At 37.9% G+C, this 5,366-nt stretch overlaps 1 protein-coding gene across 3 annotated transcripts in view; it reads left to right on the top strand.

The window, feature by feature from the left end:
- Nrip1 (nuclear receptor interacting protein 1) overlaps positions 1-5,366 on the top strand; it is an 80,045-nt gene that overhangs the window by 2,076 nt on the left and 72,603 nt on the right. Inside the window, exon 1 of one of the 3 annotated variants that reach the window (XM_005375569.2) lies at positions 55-206. The exons of 1 other annotated variant lie outside the window; for it this stretch is intronic. The gene's annotated coding sequence lies outside the window, so the exon portion shown is untranslated. Of the gene's footprint in view, positions 1-54; positions 207-2,465; positions 2,554-5,366 lie in introns of those variants that run through there. One more of the 3 variants, XM_005375570.2, reaches the window with a different exon arrangement.

Below are 5,366 nucleotides of genomic sequence, written 5' to 3'. Positions count from 1 at the left end.
GCGCGGCGTTCGGTCCCGCTCCCCCGGCGTCTGGGCTGGCGCCTCCCGTCCTGATGCCCCTGCGCTGTGCTTGCCCGGTTCCCGGCCCGGAAAAGTGACCCTGGCGAGGGACAGCGCTCGCAGCCCAGCCCGGCCTGCGGCGCTTGCTCGTCGCCTCCCGAGGGCGAGGCTCCTTGGACCCGAGGCCCGGCCGACTCGCGTTCACGGTGAGCCCGGCGCAGGCTGTCCGGGGCGGCTGCTTCGCTCTCCGATCGGTGTCCTCCTTACTAGTCTCGGATGTTGTTTTAGAAAGAGTTCTGTGTAGATATAGCCTACGGACCGTCCCATCCTTCCCTAAGTAGTTTACAAATTTTAATCGAGTTGGTGATCAGTCTCAGGGAACAAAGGAATCAACTGTGTTTTAGAGGCGGACGAGCGGGGAGTCTGTGACACGTGTTGATCTCCGAAGCATTCCAGGAGTTTCTACCTTCTGTCACGTTAGTGATGTAACTGGACTCCCAAGGTAGTAGAAGAAGAGCAGAATGATAATACTTTAACGTTAAAATGTTTTTAATGTGACGTTCTATTTTCAGAACAATCAGGATGTTCCTAGATGCAAGAACTTTCCACTTAGTTGGTGGAACTGTGTTGGAGTTTGTCTCCTGTGATGCAAATGAATGCGAGATTGTGAGGGAAATAAGGTTTTTCATAAGAATTTTAGAGGTACGGAGATTGTAAGTGTCCAAAGTAAAAACGATCGTCATACACACATTCACACACACACAAGCTGTGTTTCTTGGGATAATTCGTGAAGCAAAGGGCTGTAGTAATTCATTCTTTTAAAGTTATGAATTGCATGGAACCTGCTTATTAGTGAATCATAGGTTTGGCAAGTGGGCGGCATTGTCCAGATGCGATTATTCAATGTTTAATCATCAGTTTGCTACCTTTGTTGAAGAGACAGTGAAGTAAGTAGACTTTCTAAACAAATGGTGTTTCATCTGCCTGGCCCCTAAGTGTGGGTTGCTGACTGGAGTATGTTGAAATGTTTTTCAGCTTTCAAGTAAGTTAAGTTGCTCTGGTTTTGCCCTGTGGTTTGGTAATGTCAGTAGGATTTAACTGGTTTAGGGGCAGTGGCTTCCTCACCAGTAGTAACTTTCTCTGCTTGGACTTAATTCCTATAGACACAATGAAGGAGAATCAATCAATGGAGCAGCTTTTGCCCTGCAGGCTGTAGTATTGCTTTTACTAGGTTGTTTCATACTTTAGTGGAGAAAGTCTTCTTTCCAAAGGCACACTCTGGGAATATGAGTAAAATATGTACATAATTAGAAAAATGCATACATAATTAGCAAATATATACGTAATTAGAAAGAAGACTGTTGTTGCTTTTACAGAAATGAATTTGTTACAGTGCCTTTGGAGTAGTTGAAAATCAGATTTAGTGCCTATGGGAAGATTAACCTGAACCAGTTTTTATATGTGTCTTCAAACTCTGTAAAACTTAGATTTTCCTAATTTAAACATCCTAAAATATTATAAGTGCCAAATAGAGAAATGTGTGTAGGAGAGGCTAAAGGCTTTTCTGGCTCTTTCAGTTTTAACAGCAAAACATCATGATAAAAAAATAACCTATACCACCACCTAGAGTCTGTTTGTTAGTTTATTGCTCCTGAAGTTTGCATAAATTGACGTGTCTCTTGTGGTTCTGATATAGTCAAAAAATGATTAAGAAGTGCAGGCTTTGGAAAGGCCATCCAAGAGAACAATTTTTAAGTCATAAATTGCAAGTGCCAATTTAAATTATCTGTGCCACCTTTAGAAAAGAAAATTATGACATATCAAGTTGAATGGGCTATTCTCCAAAAGATATTAATTCAAAAGAATTTAAAACAGGGATTTTCAGCATGTGTTCCACTGTGGCTCTGACTGCTTCAAGATTTTCTGTTCATTAAGGATTCAAGAACTCTTACCAATGAAGTGCCATTAGGACTTTTTGAAGTCCGGGTGAAACAAAAGCTGCCATAAAAATATCAGGAAGCATTCCTACTATAGAAATTCTGGAAACCTAAAAAAGGCTATTCTAGAATTGTATTCTAGAGATGTGAGAGTGAAATCAGTGTGAAATAAGGTGGAATCTCTTTGGATGGTAGATGATATGTACTGAAGCAGTCTGGTAAACGGGAGACCTGAGGGAGGCAGCTTTGTTGCCCCTTGGCTCATCACATTGTCCAAGGAACTAGTGTTCCTCCTTGAAATGGTGTAGCCCGAGAGAAAGGTGGCCTCTAAGATCTTTAATTAAATACCAGTTGAACAGAGAGAACTAGAGCACTGTATTAATTCTGTCAAACATCACTATTTTAGAACATTGGGGACGACTAAAAATGAATTAAGTCATCTGAAAGAAGAGTTTTATGAAAGGTGACGGATGAGGCAAAATATGTCAATCTAATGGAACAGACAGGAAGATGAGGAGATGTGCTGTCCTTGGCTCTCTAGAAAGAGGAAAGAAGAGCTTAATATTAATTGCAGAGGTTCCATGGCCAGCCATCACCACAGTACCATGACATGGAGGTAATTTTAAACCAGATTCGTTTAGGATACATGAAGTTAAAAGAATTAGGTTTTTAATTTTAAAATCTAAACATATTAAGCAACTTGTTTTAAGTGTTCTGGAAAGGCAATAATAGCTCTGTGTATTAAGTTAAAAGATAACTCTGGTCAAAATAAGTTTAGAAGGCCTTACTTTAAATTGTGACAGGATCAGTTCATTTGACTTTTCAAAGTGTAAGTGACTGAGAGTTTTTAAACTGTAAGTTAATAGAGAAGAGGGGTGTAGTTGCTCTGTGACCTCTTTGCCTGCTTTCCTTCTCCTCTTCATTCTTTTCCTTCTTTCATCTTCCCCTTTTCCCTCCTAAGCTTCTCACCTCTTTCTGTCCCCCCTTCTCTAAAATAAACAGTTTCTATTTTTTCAGATATTCTCTTCTTTTCCAAGAAAATTGCTTCAGTTTGTATCTTCCATTTTTGTCTGTGGTGGAGTGAAATTTCTTTCCTCTTGTACTTTCTCCATCTTCTCTTTAGGTGATTCACAGTCAAAAGAGTGAGTTTTGTGTATTAAAAAAATGATTTACTTTTACATGGATGGCCACAGAGGAAAAAGCATTTGCTGTTCTTAGGAGATTCCTGCGTACCTTAGTTTTCCTACTTGAGAAAAATTTTTTATTAAAAAGTTCTGACTGCTGTTGAAAAGGCAAAGAAATATTTTCAACAAAGTGTGGTAGGGTGACTTTCAAGGTGTGTGTCTTTGAATCTTTGAATTAAATCATTCAACATTAATTTCCTGACATTGAACTTTTTGCAGGGGACTGCAGATGCATGATGAGCACACTCATTCGGTAGTATTTAGATAACACAACAATCAGAAATGTAACACTAGGGTGGTCCCTAAGACTTACGAAGGTAAAAACCAGGAGTGTCAGATGATGAAGCAGACCAATGGAGTGGAGCTGAGGATTATGTCTAGAGGTTGGAATGAACAAAAAGTAAATGGAGGAGAGAGATCTTGTTTCCGTATCCTGTTTGCAGCTGATGCTGAAGCAGAGACATGAATTGCTGATGGTAATGGATTCCCTTTTATGAGGCCAGCAATATTATATAAATAGTGGCTGTTTGGGGAGAGAATTGACAAGTTCCCCATTTGTTCATATGCACATTTTGTTTTGGAATATTTCTTAAAGATATCTGAACTGAGGGATCAAAGTTGAGTACCAAAAGGGAACCAGGAGTTACAAGTTTGCTTGGAAGAGAATGAAGGAATATTGGATTGCTTTTCTTTAATCTATTTAAAATCTGCTGTTTTCTGAGGGACTAGGTCAACATGAAAAACAGTGGTTGAGTACTGAGATTTTGGGTGTTGAACTGGAGAATACTTTTACAGGATTGTTGATAGAGATGACTTGATGTAAATAACTACGGAAAAGCTTTCTTTAAGCACATTTTCTTATTCAGGGTAGGGGGAAATTGAAACCAAAGAGACTTACAGTTTATTAGGGTATCCTTGCAAATTACTGTATAGCTGTCCATGTATGTTTTTCTTTTCCTGAATTTAATGTTCAGTGTAATGATTTTGAAACTGTAGTATTCTAAAGATTAGAATTTGTTTAGAACAGAACTTTCATTTTGCTAAAGGTATGAAAGATAGTTTTAAATTTTCATTATGAATACAGTTTTGAGATGAGTAGGAAGTTTACTAGTTTTTGTAACTATCATAAACTTGAAAGTCATATTGATCCCCACACTTTCTTCCATGTATTACAAATAAAGCAGTATAAAACTTGTGATATTACAAGTTATTCTGCACCTGAAACATAATTTTCCTTAACTTCATAAAACTGAGAACAAGAATGAATTTTTTTAAAATATGAGGTTTCATTTACCATTGCATTAGGATTTGGTTAAAAGTAGTACCCAGCAGCATGCCAGGGAATAAATATCAGGCTAGAATTCTAGCAATAATGTAGTGGGAAGCACGTTTAAAGAATTTAGAAGGCTGGAAACTCAAAACTAGAGAAGAAAGTCACTCTGAGATTATAAAAAAAGGATTCCCAGTGTATTTATTTGATAATATGATGATTTATTTTTCAAAAAACTACCATGGTATGGGTAATTATGTTTTGAAAAATTCTGATTTGCCTGATTTATTTTTGGCTGAAATACTTTCAAGAATACCAGCATACATTAAACTTTCGCTAGAAGGGTGATTATGACTATCTGTTCATCCATTCTCCCTCTGTTTTTCCCTCTTTTTCTTTCTAATTTCAGTTAATAGGGATAGGATTGAAAGGGATTTTGTTAAGGCACTTGGAAATATAATTGCTTTTTTGACATGGTTAACGGTTGTGTTTGAAATTACAAGCTATCATGGTTTACTCTCCCCAGAAAATTTTCAGGTTGTTACACCTGACAGAATAAGAGCTCTATATTAAAATCCATCTTACATGTTCATTTTGTTTAGCAAAAAAAACTTTATGGATGTAAGAGAGAGGTCCTTATTTGGTTTAAATTCTGTGTGACTAAGCACAAGGTTTCAAGAAATACCAAACTAGAAGCCTGCTAGGACTTTGCGTCCATACACCCCTGGGACAGGACAATAGTAGTAGATGTTGATGTTTATTAGGTGGAAAAAGAGTCTTTCACCCTTGGAGTTCTAAGAAAGATGGTCAACTCTCGACACCTGTTCAGTGGCAGTCAGGGCTACTCTTTGTCTCTAAACCTATGATTCTGATCTCCTGAAAGAGATTAAAGATAGCTCTGGAACTAAACAGTTTGAGGCTTGTGTTGTTTCATTCTTCTTTGATTATTTATTGTATACTCTTTTTTTTTTTTTT

The sequence above is a fragment of the Chinchilla lanigera genome, unplaced genomic scaffold (genome assembly GCF_000276665.1).
Source record: "Chinchilla lanigera isolate Chin_1 unplaced genomic scaffold, ChiLan1.0 scaffold00006, whole genome shotgun sequence".
NCBI classification, from domain to species: Eukaryota; Metazoa; Chordata; class Mammalia; order Rodentia; family Chinchillidae; genus Chinchilla; species Chinchilla lanigera.
Note: the sequence above shows the minus strand (reverse complement) of the source record. Positions and strands in the feature narration are given on the sequence as shown.